This window comes from Globicephala melas, chromosome 8 (assembly GCF_963455315.2).
Source record: "Globicephala melas chromosome 8, mGloMel1.2, whole genome shotgun sequence".
In the NCBI taxonomy this organism is placed as follows: domain Eukaryota; kingdom Metazoa; phylum Chordata; class Mammalia; order Artiodactyla; family Delphinidae; genus Globicephala; species Globicephala melas.
In genome coordinates this window covers 14490272-14508790 of record NC_083321.1, presented here as the reverse complement: position 1 = coordinate 14508790, position 18519 = coordinate 14490272, and the positions used below count along the sequence as shown (strand labels likewise).

Below are 18519 nucleotides of genomic sequence, written 5' to 3'. Positions count from 1 at the left end.
CAGGGTGTGCTCTTTACCATCAACCCCACCCCAGGCCTTTCTCTCAGAACCACTCCTTCCTCCTGAGAGGAATAGATTAATATGACACCCATTTCATAGACAGCTAAACAGAGACCCAAAGAACAACCTTTTTGGGAATCAGCAGAGTCAGGACTAGAACGGCACCAACTCCAGAGCTGGGCCCCTTTTCCCAAACACAAGCACATTCCTTGGGGTGGGTTCCGGAACATCCCCCAGCCCACGGGTGGGTGGGCTTGCTGGCCGCCCTCCTTCCTTCCCCTGCTCCCTCTCCAGGGTAAGGCAGACAGACCATGACTGTCGCAGTGAGGGCCTGTCTGAGGCTCTGGGCGGGTGGATAATTAGAATCTGAGAGAAGCCATCTGCTTCGGGCCCTTGGGGGACTTGGGCGGCCCAGGATAGACCCGACGCTGCAGGCAGCTCTCTCAATGGACCCCCAACGTGCAAAGGGTTTAAACATCTCTGACCATAAGTAGGCCTGGCTGCCTCCCCGGCTGCAGGGACTTGAGTGGAGACTAGGGGCTTGGTCAGGTCTTTATTTCCTGGGTTCTCTACTTTCCTGGGGTCCTGGGGCGGAGCTGCAGGGATGCGGGCAGGCGGGTGGGGAGGGTAGGCCAAGGTTACCAAGGGCCATGATGATACTGCAGAGATGGGAGAGATGGAGGCCCGTACCACATGGGCCCCTCCTCTTTCCAGAGGCCCAGGGAGAGGGCAAGAGTGGGCTAAGTTCCCACTGTGAGACACCATCTTCAAGGGTCATCTCACCCCTTGCTGCGAAGAGGAGGGCCAGTTGGGGGCAGCAGGGGGAGGGAGGAAGTGGTGATCAGGCTGGGCAGCGAAGCCCTGGGCTCATCAGGAAATCCTACCCCACAGCACGAAGAATTTTACCCGCGTGGCCTTGCCTTATCTTTCCAACCTCTAAGGCTGGTATATAGATGAGGATTCTAGGACACAGAGAGGTTAAGTAACTTGCAAGGCTGCACAGCTATTAAATGCTTTACACGCCCAAGAGGCAGTGCATAGCAGTGGTGAGCCCATGAGCACCAAGGCTGGACTGCGGTCTGGGTTCCAGCCCAGCTCTGCCACTTACAGGCTGTGTGAACTTGGGCGACTTGCTTTTCTGAGCCTCACTTAGCCCCCCTTTGAAAATGGGGATAATAGTACCCACCTTGTGGTGTTGTGAAGATTACATGAGTTGAAATGGGTAAAGGACTCAGAGCTGTGCCTTGATAACAAGGCAAGTTCCTGATAAATGTTAGCTGTTGTTATTACCACAGCACAACAGCTTGGGGAATCCTTTGAAAAGATAAGTCTGATCGCTTCACTGCACTGTTTACGACACCCGATGGCTTCTCCTCCACCCAGAACAAAGGCTCAAGTCCTAAGCATGGGCTCTGACTGACCTCTGTCACCTCCTTGGCCTCTCTCCCCCCACCCCTGACCTGGCAGTCTCCTGCCCCAGGGCCTTTGCTCTTGGTTCTTCCCTCTGCCTGGAACACTCTCTCTCCATATATTAGCATGGCTCCTCCTTCAAGCATCTACTCCAGTGTCATCTTCTCTGTGAGGTCTGTCCTGACACCCTCTTCAAAATTGTCACCACCACCGCCTTCTCTGAAGCGTTCATTGCCAGCAAACACTCCACAAGATGGTTTGCTTATTTTGTTAGTAATGACCATGTCTGTTTCTGAAAACAGTTCATCAAGGCGGGGATGTTCGTTTGTCCTGATCTCTGCTATGTCTCCAGCCTGGAGCATTTCCTGACACAAAGTGGGACCCTGGGAAATATGAGTTGAATGAATGAATGAACGAATGAATTACTACATGCATCCGTCCCTACACTTGAAAGCCAGGAGTCTAACACCAGGGAGACCAAGTCCCAAGGGCCAGAGGCGGGCCTGGAGGGGAGCAGAGCCAGGAGGTCAGGGCAAGGCGAGGACAGAGCAGAGGAAGGTAGAATGACACCACATCACAGCCCCTCTCCTGTAGCCTGAACCCCACACCCAATACCCAGCACATTGTGGACACCTGTGAAATGCTTGTTGGAAGAATGGCAGGCAAGGAGGAGGGAAGGGCACTTACCAAACACGTACCAGGTGCTAAAAAAAATCAACCAAGATATTCATTCATTCACAGACAAGCCACTGAACACAGCCCTGTGCGAGGCACTTTTCTAGGTCCGCAGGAGCCTACACTCTGGATAGGGACAGAAAATTGTGTAGTTCATGATCCCTGCCCTCTCCAACATCACAATCTTGTGACAAGAAAGACACTAACCAGCTCTATATGTTGTATATTAACACCAGACCCATTTCACAAGATGAGGGAGTGGAGGTTCAGGACATTTAGGGGTCTTGGCTGCTGGGTCGCAGAGCCAGGTCTAGAATCAGCTGGGTCTGCCTGGCTCCAAACCTTCTTCCTCCTCGCAGTTGAGTGTGGCTGCTGTCCAGTGCTCAGGGGAGGGGGGGTGTGGTCGTCGCGACCGGGGCAGCGGGAAGGCAGGAGGAATGGCCCAGGAGAAGGAGCAGAGGGGTAACACAGGGAGCCAGTTCCAGGCCAGGAAGAAAGTTGTTTGAAGGTGCAGCAGAAGAAGTGAAATCAGAGAGTGGGAGGAAACCAACGGCAGACTGATGGCTTCGGATTTCTGCTTCAGGCACTAGGGAGCCAGTGAAGGTCTGTGAGCACAGGGCTCTTGAAGAGAGGCCTGGAGGCTTGCATCAGACTAATGAGAACCCTGTGGCAAGAGGGAGGCCTGGCCGGAGGCTGTCACAATGGGCAAGGAAGGAGGTAGGAAGAGCAGGGCTAAGGACATCAAAGGGGAAGGACTGAGGGGCCTGGAGGCCAGCAGAGCCTGGAGGCGTGAGGCCGAGTGTCCTTAAGGTAATGGCTTGGATGGAAACCAGAAATCACAAGGTGTTCTGCCCCAGTCATTGAAAATGTCCTGAGTCAACCACAGCTATAAAGAAAGAAAAATGCAGAACTGACATTTACGAAGCCCCTGGGATGGGCCTAGGACTGCCTGGACACCCTCGTGCTTCGTCGCATGTGAGTCTCACCCCCACTGTATGCAGAAGGTGATTTTTCACAACTTTATGGAGGAATATTTTACATATTCTAAAATCTACCCAATTCAAGTTTACAATGCTATGGTTTTTAGCACACTTACCAAAGTTTTAGAACATTTTCATCCCCCCCCAAAATCCCTCGATCCCATTTTATGTTAATCCCTCTTCTACCCCCTCCCTGCCCGAGGCCTACTTTCTGCCTCTATAGATTGGCTTTTTCTAGACATTCTTTATAAATAGAATCACACAATATGTGGTCTCTCATGTTTGGTTTCTTTCAAATAGCATAACGGTTTTGAGGTTCATCTCTGTTCTCGCACGTATCAGTAGTTTGTTTCTTTCTAAGGTTGAATCGTACTCCATTGTATGGGTAGGCCACGTTTTGTTTATCCATCCACGAATTGATAGACATGTATTTTTGGCTCTTATGAATAATGAACAATGCTGCCATGAATGTTCACCTACAGATCTTTGTGTGACCTACGTTTTCATTTCTCTTGGATGGAATGGAATTGCTGGGTCCTATGGAAAGTTTCACTTTTTAAGAAGTGTGCACAGTCTTGGCCCATCATGAAGTGATGCTATCAGCTAGAAATGCCTGAGGGCCCTCACCTGGGCCCGCACTACTTGTAGGGACCCCCACAGACATTTCCCCAACTGGAGCCAGTGCTGTGGCTGGATGGGTCCTTGTGGTTCTTATTATGATTGTAAGATGCAGCTCAGCTCAGAAACCACCATCAGGGAACTTCAAAAAAAACCCCCAAGGTTTATTACTCACAAGCCCTGCAGGATACGCGGCACACCCGGGGCCACTCAGCGAGGTCACAGGAAGAATGAGAGAGACAGGGAGGGAGAGAGAGAGAAAGAGGAGCTGGGGTTGAGGATGGGTTTCGCAGGTTCACTCTTTATTGGTGACTTGAAAACATAAGAACAGGAATTAACGTGGGAAGGGAAAAAGCAGGGTCACTTCAGCAATCAATCGTCTGGGTCACCCGGGGATTTTCCAAAGGAGAACTTCATCGGTGGGCAGCCTGGCTCTGTATCTATCTAGCTGTGTAGCTGGCAATGTGCTTATTCAAGTCGAGGTCTTTGAAATGGATGTCTCTGCCACTGAAAGCTTGATGTCAAGCACTTACATTACAATCCAAAAAAGCCTAACGGTCAGGTACTTACACTACAGAGGTGATACCATCATTTTTCCTAGAAGGATACTGAAGTTCAGAGAGGTCAAGTGAATTGCCCTGTGACACCAGCTCATAGCCCAGTGAGGGAAGTAGATTGACGAAAATCATAGGCTCTATATGTCACTTGGTAGAAGTTGCTTTCGAAAAGGATCTCCCTCATGGACCTATCCACTGTCCTGTGCCAGCAAGTCCACCGTTAGCACATCTTCCATTGTGTTAAGCATTGCGCCTCTTCATTCTCAATTGCAAGGTGAATTCCCCGGCCATGGGGATGTGTTAATTCCCACAAGACCTTTCTGTAAATGATCTCCAGCCATCGAGCCTGGAGCCTGCAAAAGGAGGAGAAAATGACCAGCAAGGTGTAATGAGGGCCTGGGAAAGAGGCAAAGATGTTTGCCTGGGCTGGTCCTTCAATTTCATTCAATTCACATTCACTGGGTGTCTACCCTGGGCCAGGCCCTGTGCTGGGCACTTAGAGGGAGACAGGGCAAATCAGACCTGACCCTGCTCTTAGGGAGCTCACAGCCCATTGGGGCAAGTGGATTCACCATCATACACCAGAGAGGTGCGATCTTGGGGTAGACATCAGGCTCCGAGAGCCAGAGCAGAAAGTGACAAATTCCCACTGGGGAGATGGGAAATTCTTCCTGGATGAGGTAGCATTTGGATGGAGGCTGAGGAAGGGCTTTCGAGGCAGAGGGCTCAGCACGAGTGGCAGGGAAATTCAGGGTGGACCCTCAGGCATCTCCCATAGCTTGGAGATTGAAAACCGAGGTTAGAAGATTGAACACTCAAATGCCCGAGGGGCGGAATGACCACAGGGACCAGTGAATCCAGCCAGACAGGCAATGTCGTGAGCTGGGGTAGCAGCACCCTGTCTAGCTGGTAGCTGCTCTTCAGCTTGGGTCAATTGTCACTACGTGGGAATACAGGCTCAGTATTGCCATCTTCGATGTTTCCAAAGAAACTCGCCCCAAAAACAAACAAACAAACAATATTGATGTGAAATATCCAGATTTGGCAGCGCCAGAAATACTTTTGAAATTCTTTAAACTCACGTATGGTACAGACTTTGCCCAAGGGCCTCCAGTCTGCAACCCCTGGCCAACTTGCAGTGTCCTGGTGATGCCTGCTCTCCCAACCCTCTCTTGGTCTTTGAGGAAAGACCTGCCAGAGAGAGGGCTGGCCCTCCTGCCTGAGCCTTCCTCCTGCTCAAAAGCGATTGGCTGTGCCAAGAGCCAATCAGAACACAGAAACGGGGGGGGGGGTGGCAGGGGGGGAGGGGGGAGGGGGGAGGGAGCGCCTGGCAAAGGAGAAAGTAGATGAGCAGCCGTCAAACCCCACCAGCAGCAAGTGTATGGAATTGACGGATTTTAATTACATCGCATTCTAATCCTTAACATTTATTTAAAAAGTGACGGGGGCGGGCATGAGGGCGGTCACAAGTGTGCTCAGCTCCAGGATTGCCGTGTGTCTAATTAGAAGTTTTCTCCCTCTTGATCACCTAAAGTCAAATTCATTTACTCTGCTCGAATTGAGGGTTTAATTGGTTTTTGTTTTTCCTCCTCCTGTCTTCTCCCCCATCGCCTTTGCCTTCCAAAGGGCCTCTCTGAGCGCAGGAAGCAGGCTACAGCGTCTCGTTATGATACGGCATCCCTCTAAGGAAACTCGTTTATGACTGTTCTCGCCAGCTGCGGCAGCAGCATTAGCCCAGGCGCGCAAGTATTATTGAGGCCATCATGATTTAGGGCCTTGTGATGTCTGATGGGAACCCAGGGTGGCTTGCGACAGAGGTGGGCTTCTTGATCCAGGCAGGCCCGGCCCTCTATCTCTCCCTGCTAGTCCAGAAGGCCCCCTGTCCTTTCAATCTGTTGTGTGCCTGAGTGGGCTTTATATTCCGATTCTGGAAGAAAAGTGGTGGAAAACAACAGTTAGAAGCCGAGCCAGCTACAATGGAGGACGTCGTGGAGGCACTAAAACCATCCATTCTTTTGCCAGGTTTCTTCCCTTTTTTGTTGCCTCTCTCTCCCCTTGTCAATTAATGCCAAACATGGCAGCTTCTCTCTGGGGGGTAGAGAAGGTGGCAGGCAGCTACAGCCCCATGGGAAGAGTTCTGCCTTCCGGTCAGACCTTCTATGGGTGCTGGAGAGGGGAGGAGGCGGAGGCAGACGTAGGTACAAAGGTCAGCATGATGCAGAGCGGAGCTAGACCGGAACCCAGCTCAGTCACAGACAAGCCCTACGACCCGGGGCGTGTGACCCGGCCACTCCGAACCTCCGTTTCCTCTTTGTAACACAGCGTTGACATGAGGTTGCTATGAAGAGTCAGTGTACCTGGCACGTGGCATGAACTCATCCCACAGCACAGGGGTCCCCAGCCCCCAGGCCGCGGACCGGCGCCGCGGTCACCTGTCCGCGGCCTGTTAGGAACCCGGCTGCACAGCAAGAGGTGAGCGGCAAGCCAGTGAGCAAAGCTGCATCTGCTGCACCCCATCGCTCCGCATCGCTCGCATTACCGCCTGAACCATCCCCACCACCACGCCAATCCCACCCCGCCCGTCAGTGGGAAAATTGTCTTCCATGAGACCCATCCCTGGTGCCAAAAAGGTCGGGGACCGCTGCCACAACAGATGGCAGAGCAGTGTGTTATGTGGTTTTGAACACTTAGCAAGGCATCTGGCACACAGTAAGTGCTCAATAAATAACCACTATTATTACCATTTGACCTTGAGCAAGTTAGCTAACCTGTCTGGGCCTTGGGCTTGGGGATAATCACTGCCCCCCTCCCTGGCTCTTAGAGTTGTTTTGAGAAGGAAATGTGTTCATTCACTTCTAGAGGGCAGTGTCTGGCACAGAGTTAGGGTTCCCTGTACGTTGGTGATGATTATTCTAGCAGCTCTCTGAGCTTGGGCCAGTCATTTAACTACTCTGGACCTTAGTTCTCTCATCTGCAAAAAAATAAATAAAAGATAAAAATATAGCACCATCTGTCCTGTCTACCTCACAGGGTTGTTGTGATAATGAAATGAGATAGTGTTGATAAAAACATTTGGTGATCTGTAAGTGTTCTACAAGTGTTAGCTGTTCGCATCACTCCATTAAAAGGTAATTAGTTGGTAAATAAAGGGAAAGAATCAAGCATTTATCTTGCCTTTGCCATGCATACTGTGCCACTGGGTACCCAAATTACAGATGAGGGACATTTCTCTTTTTAGAAGGATTCCAGCTGGTAAATGAAGAAGGGTTGATAAAATAAGAATCTCACCATTTTGCAACCCCTAATGGATCTAGATCCTGGACATCCACAGCTGCTAACATCCCCAAACTGGAGACGGCGGGCATTGTGTGTCTCCTGATGGAAACACGAAGCACCGTGAGATCGTCTTGCTAAAATAGCCAAACTTGAATCTGTTCAAGCTTCAAAAACTAATTGTCAATTTACTGGAAATACAGAAGACAGAGGGATGAGTTAGAACACACCATGGGGATGAAACCAGTAAAGTCTACACTGGGAAAACATAGGACAAGCATCTGGTTTCTTTAAAAAAAGATAATTTAAAAAGAGAGAGGTACAGTCACTTTGGAAGACACTTCGGCAGTTTCTTACAGAACTAAACATACTCTTACCATACGATCCAGCAATTGCGCTCTTTGGTATTTACCCAGAAGTAGTTGAAAACTTATTTCCACACCAAAAAATACACATGGATGTTTATAGTAGCTTTATTCATAATTGCCAAAACTTGGAAGCAACCAAAATGTCCTTCAGTAGGTGAATGGAGAAACTGTGGTACATTTAGACAATGGAGTATTCAGTGCTAAAAAGAAATGAACTATGAAGCCATGAAAAGACTTGGAGGAAACTTAAATGCATATTGGTAAGTGAGAGAAGCCAATCTGAAAATGATACATTCTGTTTGCTTCCAACTATATGACATTCTGGAAAAGGCAAAACTATGGAGACAGTAAAAAGATCAGTGGTTGCCAGGGCTGATGGGAGGCATGAATAGGCAGAGCCCAGAGAATTTTGGGGCAGTGAAAATACTCTGTATGATACTATAATGATGGATACATGTCATTATACATTCGTCCAAACCCATAGAATATACAACAACAAGAAGAAACCCTAATGTAAACTATGGACTCTGGGTGATTATGATGTGTCAGTGCAGGTTCATTGATTGTAACAAATGTGGTGGGGATGTTGATAACGGGCCGACTGTGCAGGTCTGAAAGCTGGGGATGTATAGGAACTCTCTGTACTTTCCTCTCAATTTTGAACCTAAAACTGCTCTAAAAAACAAAGTCTATTTTAAAATATGAGAGAGAGGGATGGAGAGGGATTATAGATTAAAAGAGACTTAGATACATCAACCAACCTCCTTAGGATCCTGATTCAAGCTATAAAATAAATAGAACTAAGATTTGAAAGGCAACAGGAAATGTGAATAGTCACTGGATATTTGATGATATCAAGGATTTATTCTTAATTTTTAGTGGAATAATTATATTACAGTTATGTAAAAAACATAGAAAAGCATGCTGGGATAAATATGGATAGAATATATGGTGTCTGGGGTTTGCTTCAAAATGATACAGGGGAGTGGGTAGATGTAGACATGAAGCATGATTGATCACTGTTGAAGCCAGGTGACAGATGTAAGGGCTATCATTATAATAGTCTCTACTTCTGTATATGTTTGAATTTTTCCAAGGACAAGCCTGTATCGGGAATCCTGAGACTGCATGTAATGCAAATGCTATAGGGGTCCTTTTGAGAAAGCCAGGGGGTTCAGTGGTCAATCTTCCTGAGGCCATTGGGCCTCCCTTTGAGTCCTTAATAAATTTGTTCCTTTGTGTGCCCATAATTATACTCCCCAGGATAATATGGGGGGTGATTTTATAGTCATTTTTAATGAATATTTAGGGGTTCCCACCTTCTGTCTGTTTCTAATACCACCCCCAGGGATTTCAGAGGCAAGGCTGGGATAATCAGGGAAGGCTACCTGGAGGAGGTGGCCTAAGAGGAGGAAAGAGGGATATTCTAGCCAAAGCAAAGTCTCAGAGACAGAGGTGTTCAGAGCTGTCCTAGGACTGTAAGGACAGGGGCCTGGCTAGAGCAGGGGAGGGGAGCTGCAGGTGCTAAATTGAAAGCCAGACTGGAGCCTTGAAAGCCAGGTGGAGAAGTCTGATTTCCTTGTATCTGCATAGCTCAATAGCTCCATAATACCCACAGAAGAGAGTCAAGTGCTCTTCTTTGATTTAATGGGGTGGTAGCATTATGCAAGCTGGATTATCAGAGGGAAAAGATGAGGGGAACGGAGGAGGGGGCAGGAAGGGGGGGAAGCAGAAGCCTCATCTCTTAGATGGCTATTGACATAGGCCAACATTTCTCAAAGAGTGTTCATAGGAACCCTAATCCCTCAAGATCCTCCATGGAAAAAGGGGAACCATGGACAGGAGTTTGAGAAATGCTGCATTGGTTCCTCTCATTAACATATAAAGGTCCTGAGAACTCCCACAAGTAAGTCATTTTAATTTTGTTTAAGCGTTTTATCGCAAAATGCCTCTCTCTCTCCATTTTTAGGAAGCTGCATCTAGACCACCAGGCAGTTGTGACAAAGTTTCCAGACCTTCCTGTTCCAGACCCGCCTGCTGATCCCTTGTCCCAACTCCCCACACCCCTCCTACATTTTTGGCCCAGGCTGACCCATTTTTCCAGCATCTCTGCAACGCGCTGAGGAAGCTTGGGGAAACATTAGGGTCTCGGTGGGCCTGTCAGCCCAAGCCTCCCCGTCACAAGGTTTCAATATGGATGAAGCACTTACATCAAGTGGGGGGAAATATGGGGGAGTGGGTGCCAGGAGACCTCCCCCTCTCACTCCTCTAGAGCAGCGTGAGTGCTGTTGGCCTCGAAAATCCCAGGCCTGTGATGCTGGCGTGCACTTGGTGCTGAATTAAAAGCCTTTGTCCTTGATCCTGCGGGGAGGCGGGGGCAGAGAGCTCTGTCCTTCCTGCCCAGGCACTGCAAGAGGACTCCTGGGGGGCTCCATGGCCGGCTTGTGCAGCACAACCCAGGCTGCACCATCCCACCTGCCTGCCACCACCCAGCCTGGGTGGGGAGTGAAGAGGAGCCCCCTTGTCCCTTTGCTGGACTGGAGCTGCTGGTCTAAGGGTAGGAGGGCCTGTGAGGGGGATACTCCTTCCCACCCGCCCCTCCCTATCCCACTCATTCATGTTCTAAGCTCATAAACCAAACTCACAAAGAGCCCTGCCCTCATGGGGCTTGCTTTCCAGTAGGAGGCCAGAGCGGGGATGCAGAAAGTTTACGTTAAGCTTGATAAGGATATAATCCATATAAAATATTAGAAGAACATCCGTGCTATCAAAGACAAAGAAAGTTGAGCAGGTAAAGGAGATGGGAGTTTTGGGGGAGGGGTATCTCCAATCCCACCCCCCTGCCTTATTTTTCTCCATAGCATTCACCATCCTCTGCTTAACTGTATCATCCCTCACTTATCTGTTTAGTGTCTCTCTCCCTCCACAAAAATGAATGCTCCGTGCGGTCAGGAGCTTGGGCTGTTTTGTTCACAGCTGTTACCGTGTAGTAAATGCTCAATAAATATTTGTCAAATAAATGAAGCAGTCTGCGTGCCTGGCATCCCTCCCTCCCATCCCCTGCCCTCCCTCTGGGGAGGGACTTTCTTTTGGCAGCTGGTGCAGCCCTGCCCTGGCCACGCCAGGCACCAGCCAGGAGCAAAACTCGTTCCCCCTCAGCCCCTTCCACCCCCAGAGAGGGTGAGCACAGGCCCATCCCTGTAGGGGGATGAAGAGCTGGGAGACGACTCGAGGGGTGGGACCCAGGAGACAGGCCAGTGTGGAGGGAGGGTCCCGAGTGCTCTACTCTAACTCAGAATACATCCGGAAGCTGACCTTTTCTTACCATTCCCACCTCCATCCCCTCCCTTGGGGCCCAGCTGCCATCATGTCTCCCCTGGATTATTGCAGCAGCCACCTCCCTGCTCTGCCCAGCCAGATCCATCCTGTTAACGTCAGTCAGGTCTTGTCAGTCCTCTGCTGAAAGCCCACTGGAGGCTCGCTTCTCACTCAGAACAAAAGCCAGTGCTTCAGCTCACAAGACTGATGTGGTCTTGCCCCTCACATCCCCCATCTATTTCTAGCCTTACTATACCTCCTTCCTCATCCTGAAGTATCGCTAACATTCCTACCCCAGGACCTTTGCTCTTTCTGTTCCCTCTGCCTAGAAGTCTCTGCTCCTGGTATCCCTGTGGCTGGTACTTTCTTAGTATTTAGCTGGCTGCTCAATACCACCTCCTCCTCTCTACCACCTTCCCTGACCAGCCCCCTCCAAAGAGCACCCCCAATCTCTCTATCTTTTCTATATTTACTTTTTACCTCATGGCTCTTTTCACCAGTTGACATTATACTATATGTTTATTCAGTTGCCCATTGTTTATGCAATAAAAAGAAGCTTCATGAGGACAACAATGATGCTATTTTGTTGAACACCGTATTCCTAGCACCTAGAATGGTGCCAAGGACATAGTAGGTGCTCAGTAAATTTTTGTGGAATGAATGAATGAAAAAGCCAGACTCATCAGTTTCGGTGGACACTGCAAGAAGTCAAGTTCCCCAGGGAACATGGATAGTAGTCTGCTTCCTGCCCTACCCTGGTACATAGCAGAGGGGCCATGCCGGGGCTGGGGCTCAGTCCCCAATCTGGGAAAACTTTCCCAAGACTGGCTAATGGTTCAGAGGCCACTGGAAGGGCAGTGGACACCACCTTGCCTCCATCTGCTGCTTGAGTAGCCTCCCTGCTTCCCTGGCAGGTGGCCAGCCAGGCTTTCTGAGCTCTGCAGGGACAGAGACCCTCTCCCTACAGAGATGCCCCCTCTCTGATTTACAGAAATAGAAATAATGGCAGAATGTGTGGGAGATCTGATTATAAGAAACATAGATGTTCTTAGAAAAATTGGGAACTGCAAGAAAGCACAAAGAAAGAGGAAAAAAATCCTAATCTCCTATGTACATACTACTCTGGGTTTGGTTTTGTTTTGTTTACAAAATTGAGATCAGGTGGCACATCCTATGTTGTAACTGACTTTATTCTTAACATTATATATTATATTGGGAGCATATTCCCAGGCCATTATACATTTTTTTCTATAATGCCATTTTTAGTAGTTCTGATTGTCTTGTATTATGGAATCAAGCCGAACCACCAATAGTATATTTCACTGTTAGGTTTTTTTCCTCCCTGACGCTAACCAAACACATGGTGTCTTTTCCAACATCACCTCTCTAAGTCTATGACACCAACTGGGTGTTCAAGGATTCAATTGGATTCTGACTCCGTCTCTCTGGAGTCCGCGTTAGATCTCACAGGTTAAAGGGCTTTAGTCCTACAAGACTGCCCCCGCTTCAGATACCAGTTGCAAGCCCTGGGCCACCCATACTTCTGACCGACTGGTTATAAATCGGAGGTTCCCAGGACCCCCTCCTCAGGTTTGGTAATTTGCTAGAAAGACTTTTACAAAATTCAGGAGAACACTTACATGTACTGGTTTATTATAAAGGCTACAACTCAGGAATAGCTGTATGGAAGCGATGAATCGGACAAGGTTTGGGCAGGAGGTACAGAGCTTCCATACCCTTCCAAGGACCGCCATCCTCCCATCCCCTGAATGCACTCACCAACCAGGAAACTCTCCAAACTTCATCATTTAGAGGTTTTCATTTTTGTTTTAGTTTTTTTTGGCAAGGGTCTTTGCCGATGTGATTATTTATTTATTTGATGTGGACCATTTTGAAAGTCTTCATGGAATTTGTTGCAGTATCACTTCTGTTTTTTGTTTGTTTGTTTTGTTTATGTTTTGGTTTTTTGGCCTCAAGGCACGTGGGGTCTTAGGTCCCTCACCAGGGACTGAACCTGCACCCCCCTGCACTGGAAGGCAAAGTCTTAACCACTGGACCACCAGGGAAGTCCCCATTTAGAGGTTTTTATGGAGGTTTCATTACACATGCATGATGGATTAATCATCGGCCCTTAGTGATGAATTCAATCTCCAGCCGCTCTGCCCTCCCTGGAGGTTGGGGCCAAGGCTGAAAGTTCCAGGCTTCTCATCAAGGTTTGGTCTTTCTGGTGACCACCCTCCATCCTGAAGTTATCTGGGGACCTGCCAGGAGTTGCTTCATTAGAGCTAAAGATGCCCATATAACAGTATCACTGAGGAAATTACAAGGGACTTCAGAGCTCTGTGTCAGGAAGCAAGGACCATCGTTTCTATGATGCCACTTAACCAGCCCCTTATCGTTGGACTCTTAGGTTGTTGCTTCAGGTTGTTTATTCTTGGAAACCGTGCCGCAGTGAGCACCCTGAGTCATGCATCCCAGCGTTCACTCTGACTGTGTCCTCGGGACCGTGTCCCTCTCCGGACAAAGCTGGATAGAAGTCCAGGCGGGCGAAGGAAGTGGTGGCCCATTTCGTTCCTTTCGCTCCAGGCAGATTTGAGGGGGTCCTCAAAGGCACTAGAATGTTCCCCTCTCCTCTCCACAGGCCTCCCCAGAACCTGCACTTTTCAGACTTAGGGTATCCCACTGGGGGAAGTTTTGACATCCTCAGAAAGCCCTTTTTGTGGATTCAAATACATATGCCCAAAAGCTACATGTAGGGTCTGACGTTTTACACATAGTGTGGCGTCTAGGCTGCTGTGAGAGCTTAAGCAAGTCCGTTCTTCTCTCTGAGCGTCCATCTCCTTCTCTGTACAATGAGTGAACAAGATGGTCTTAAGGCCCTTTGCGATCCTGCCTCTGAGCAAAGCTCTGTCAGCGGCCTGTAGTATAGAAGAGGGTCTGATAGCCTGGACTGGAATCCCAGCTTTGCCAAACTGTAACTTTGTGACCTTTGACAACTTTCTTGTCTCTCTGTGCCTCAGTTTCCTCACCCATACAATGGGGATAAGAGTAATGGCCACCTCATGGGGATGTGAGAGGAATAAATCAGATAATCCAGGCTGGCTGTTAACATGGTGCCTGCCTTATAGCACAGGACGTGCTCAGTAATCTGTTAGTGTAATTGTGATGATGAGACTTGGTCTTTCACAGACTTTATCCCATCAACCACACCAATCTTGGTCTTGTCCCTGTCTTACCAATGAGGAAACAGGCTCAGAGAGAGAACAGGACTTGCGTCGTGTCACGTGGCCAGCTCAGGGGCATGGCCAGGCTTATCCCCGCCTCCCACTCCCACTCCAGGGCGCTCTGCCTCTGGAAGGCCGGCCACGGTTGGTAAACCAGCCCACAGTAGATCTGGGGACAGTAGAGACCCTGTGGCTGAGAGTTGAGCCAGTGGTTCCTCTACCCCCTCCCCATACTTGACTCACCTTTCAGAGCATGGGCATCGGCAGGTAAGAGGAGGGGGGCAGCAGCCCACGGTATGTCAGGCTGTCAGAAAACGATGCCAGGTGCTGCTGGGCTCAAGGAGCCCGAGTGACTAGTATGCTGTGTCAAAAAAAACAAAAAACAAAAAACCAGAAGTGAAACTCAGAGGAACAATTTCCTCCCCAAAACAAAAGGTGCACAGCCTACCTGGTAGTCCAGGTGTGGACCCAGCAGTAGGGGGCAGTAGCAGGACCTGTTACCCTTGAGAGCCTTAGCTAGTGGGGAGAGTAGTTGGCCCAGACCCAGGAGACTCAGGCTGCCTTAAGACTTTAGGCTCTGAGTTGCCCGGCAGTCAGTGCTACACTGGCTTGGGCAATAGGCTGGGGTCTTTCCGCCTCTCCAAATTTTACCCTGGGGATGGGGAAGCAAGTCCTCTCTGTTCCCAGGTCCTCCAAACCTATTTCAGTAGGAAACAGGGAGGTCAGGGCAAGCGTGTGGCCCATCTCCGACACACACCCATATTCTCCTCCCATCACACCATCTTCCCCCAGCCCAGGGAGCATCGTCTGGTCTGGGGACGTGAAGCATCCTGCATCTTCCAAATCTTTGGTTCTTTCCAAATCCCCACACACCCAGGCTTCAGTTTTTGACACTCAGAAGACAAGAACTGACTTCTAACTACCACTGGATCGTCTGTCCCCTGCGGCAGTGAACGTTTTGAGTCCAAATGCCCCATAAAGGAAGAGGAAATGCCAGGGAAGGAAGGAAGATTAATATTTCAAAAAGAAAACCATCTGGCCATATAATCTTGCATTTATTCTTGTGATCAATTACTCTGTCTCCCTTAGACCGTAAGTCCTGTGAGGGCAGGACCCTCACCTGATGTGGCTCACTGTCCCAGCTCCAGTGTCTGGGATGGGGCCTGATACATGAGGGGGAATGAAGACTCAATGAACGAAGGATGGCCATCCACCTTCCTGGAGCTGCCTGGGTGAGCTCAGAAAGGACTCCTGGAACCAAAGAAACGGGGGGCTGAGCCAGATCTGTGGTTGCCAAGCTGGGGTCTGTGAAGGCAGTTACGTGAATTTTGTTTTCAAGGTTTTCAAAAGTCTAATAAAGTCAGTCCCCCTCCCCTCCCTGCAGGCGGCTTGCAGTAGCTCACCAAGATGGCAACCTCTTGGATTTTTCCCAGGGTTGTAACCACGGCTCAGGGTCTCGGGTTGGCGCTTAGTGACATCACAGACACCAACCCCAATTCCAGATCACTTGCCCGCTAGTGACAGTCACTACATTGCACTCAATGCACGTGTGAAGGTCATGCACCACCCTGCAGATGGGGGCTGTGTTGCAGAGAGCACGACATGTAGGGTTACCTGATGATCCACATGAGCTTTGATGGGGAGAAGTTTAGGATCCCAGCTTAACAGCCCCTTAAAGTCCCTCCCAGAGCCAAGCACTGCAGGTGAGCATGCGTCCTGACAGCTTTCTTCCAGATCCAGAAGTGCCTGAGCCCAGGACGAGGGAGAGAATGGAAGTAGGGGGAGGGAGGAGCCCCAGGACCAAATCCCCAGCAGGAGCTGCAACGGGCACCCCTTTCCCTGCAGCCAGGGAATTAAGGGAAGAGCCTTCCCACCACCCCATCGCCACCCCACCACTGCCACGGGGCAACTTTCCCTGGCACCATCCATCTCCTCTGAGAGGAAAAGCAGGCCCACAGCTGTCCTCCAGGAGCCTGTGCCCTGGTTGCTACCCCAGCCTGCCACATGGGATGTTTACTGTCTCTCAAGGCCCTGCTAATGAAAATGCTAACAGCTCACCTTGTGGATTGCTAGCTCTCTCTCAGTGCTGCAGAAATGAGTGCATTTCACATACATTTGCTCATTTCATCTCGGGCCTCCCAAGAATCCCTTAAGGAAGGTACAAGGTTATACTCATTTTACAGAGGAAACTGAGGCCCAGAGAGGCAGTGATAGATTGCTGCAGTGGTGGTCCCCAATCTGCTCATGCGATGCCTTTGTGTGTGCCCTCCCACCCTGGTGCAGGGCTTTGCCACGTGACTTGCTTTGGCCGATGAGACAGAAGCAAGTATGTTGCCAGCAGAGACCTGAGGTGTGTTTGCATGTTGAGGCTTGCTCTCTGGCTGCCTTCAAAGCCTTATAACACAAGGTTCGGGGCTGTGAATACGCCCAAACTAGCACGATGGAGGCTGAGAGACCACATGGAGATAAGCCCAGGAGTTCCATTCATCCCAAATGCGGCCAGTTGAGCAGCCAGTCCCAGGGGACCCACCAAATGACAGCAGACACATGAGTGAGCCCAGCCAAGATCAGCTGAGCCCTGCCCAGACCCGAAGGACTGCTTAGCTGGTCCCAGACGAAACTGCTGACCCCCAAAACCATGAGCTAAATAAGTGGCTGTTGCATTGAGCCACTGAGTTGTGGGGTGTTTGTTGCGCTGCCAAAGCACTTGCCACAGAGATGAAGCCATTTGGCCAAGGTCACACAGCAGGACGGGGATCCAAACCCAACCTTTCTGGTCATAGAGCACATGCTCTTAGCCACTAAAGCTTTAGTGCTTGCAAAGTATATTTAGCTTCATTGCAGGCCCCTAAGGAGTCCACGAACCAATCATAACAGAAGCTCAGAGATGTCAAGAAACCTACCCAAGGTCACACAGCTAGTCAGTCCTTGAGGAGGGCATCCAACCCAGTTCTGATTCCACACTCATGCTGTTCCCATCTCTCCATGAAGGCTGGATCAGCCAGAGCCTGCGGTACTGGATTATAAATCAGCTTCTTTTCCAGTGCCTGTAAAGTCCCTCACACACCTCCTTGAATTTCATGAAAGGCCCAGTCTTTTCCCTCCCACCGTGAGATCCTCAGACAGAACAGGTGGCTCCCTCAGCCGGGGAGCTGTGGCTGTTGAACTGACCCTGCCTGTCACCCCTCCTCTTCTCACTGCCCAGTAGGAGCTGTCGGTTGTCTTGGATACAGCAGGTGATGAGAAAGGATGGCAGCTGAGGTCACAGCAGGAACTGGGAAGGCTGTGGACAGGGAGAAATGGCTTCCCAAACAGACTCATGCCCTTTCACCCAGTGTGGAGTGAGAGAGGAGGCCATGGCTGGCCCGACTATGCCCTAGCCAGTGTAGGAGATCTGAGGTCTCTGTAAGATCCCCAGGAGGAAGAAGGATGGACCTGGAGTAGGGGGAAAGCAAGTCAGCTGCCCAAGGCCTCCAGATCTAATTATAAGGCTGAGGGGAGGGAGTGTCATAGAACCATTTGGAGGACCAGGGGGTGGAAATGGCCACTGGAGGGTTCCACTGAGGCCCTGCCCGGAATGAGCATCTACAGAGCAAGGATGTAGAGATAGGTCTGCTTCCCAGAGGTGGGGCAGATGAGGCCCCTCTCTACTCCACCATAAAATAAAATCAACAGTCAAGGAGGGGCTTCCCTGGTGGTGCAATGGTTAAGAATCTGCCTGCCAGTGCAGGAGACACGGGTTCGAGCCCTGGTCTGGGAAGATCCCACATGCTGCAGAGCAACTAAGTCCATGTGCCACAACTACTGAACCTGCGCTCTAGAGCCCGCGAGCCACAACTACTGAAGCCCGCACACCCTAGAGCCCGTGCTCCACAACAAGAGAAACCACCGCGATGAGAAGCCCACACACCACAACGAGGAGTAGCCCCCGCTCGCCGCAACTAGAGAAAGCCCACGTGCAGCAACGAAGACCCAGCACAGCCAAAAATAAATAAATAAATTTATGAAAACAAAACAAACAAACAAAAAAAGCAAGGACGAGGCAGCTGCGGTATGAGGGAAGAAGATGCCTTGAGTCATTCGAACTAGGTCTGAA

The 18519-nt window shown here is 49.9% G+C and overlaps 1 long non-coding RNA gene across 1 annotated transcript in view; it reads left to right on the top strand.

Moving 5' to 3' along the window:
• LOC115857508 (uncharacterized) overlaps positions 1 to 10845 on the top strand; it is a 164294-nt gene extending 153449 nt beyond the window's left edge. Inside the window, exon 5 of the long non-coding RNA XR_009564861.1 lies at positions 9851 to 10845. This is a non-coding gene — a long non-coding RNA (uncharacterized lncRNA). The remainder of the gene's footprint in view (positions 1 to 9850) is intronic.
• The last annotated feature ends 7674 nt before the right edge of the window (positions 10846 to 18519 follow it).